This window comes from Scylla paramamosain, chromosome 46 (assembly GCF_035594125.1).
Source record: "Scylla paramamosain isolate STU-SP2022 chromosome 46, ASM3559412v1, whole genome shotgun sequence".
Classification (NCBI taxonomy): Eukaryota; Metazoa; Arthropoda; class Malacostraca; order Decapoda; family Portunidae; genus Scylla; species Scylla paramamosain.
The window spans coordinates 8999857-9000857 of NC_087196.1; positions in this window are offsets into that span (position 1 = coordinate 8999857).

The window sequence follows — 1001 nt, forward strand, 5'->3', positions numbered from 1 at the left end:
AGAGAGAGAGAGAGAGAGAGAGAGAGAGAGAGAGAGAGAGAGAGAGAGAGAGAGAGAGAGGTCATTATCTTTCATTATCATAACAACCACAACCATTAGGAGGAGGAGGAGGAGGAGGAGGAGGAGGAGGAGGAGGAGGAGGAGGAGGAGGAGGAGGAGGAGGAGGAGGAAGAGGAAGAGGAAGAGGTAATAAATGAGTATACATTCAAAAGAAGAAAGATTTCCAGGGCTGCGTAAGGAAGAGGAAGAGGAAGAGGAAGAGGAGGAGGAGGAGAAGGAGGAGGAGGAGGAGGAGCAGGAGGAGGAGGAGGAGAATACAAAAATAGCGGTTTCCTTGCCAACTCCTCTATTTGAATACTCCTCCTCCTCCTCCTCCTCCTCCTCCTCCTCCTCCTCCTACTCCTCTTCCTTCCTCCTTCATATTTCGTAAAATAATAATAAGGTAGCAGAAGGAGAAGAAGAAGAAGAAGAAGAAGAAGAAAAAGAAGAAAAAAAAGAGGACGAAGAAGAGAGAGAGAGAGAGAGAGAGAGAGAGAGAGAGAGAGAGAGAGAGAGAGAGAGAGAGAGAGAGAGAGAGAGAGAGAGAGAGAGAATTTATTTGTTTATTGTTTTATTTACTTAACAACCCAATTATCTCTAACAACCCTAATTCTCCTCCTCCTCCTCTTCCTCCTCCTCCTCCTCCTGCTCTTCCTCCTCCCCATTAAGGTAATTTGCTTCGAGTAAAGTAGTTTATGTAATTAATTTAGGAGGAGGAGAATGCGTAGGAGGAGGAGGAGGAGGAGGAGGAAGAGGAGGATCTTGCGGTCCTCACGAGGTGACCTGCACTAGGACTACTTAAGGTCACAGCAAAGAAAGTGTTTGTGATGCTACTAATTTTCTCTTCTTTGTCGGTGTATCTCCATTTTCTTTAATAATGTGTGCAATAGTTAAGGTAATCATTCTCTTCTGCCTGATAAAGCTATACAATTATGTGGTGTTCCCTTTACTCTGGTTCGCAA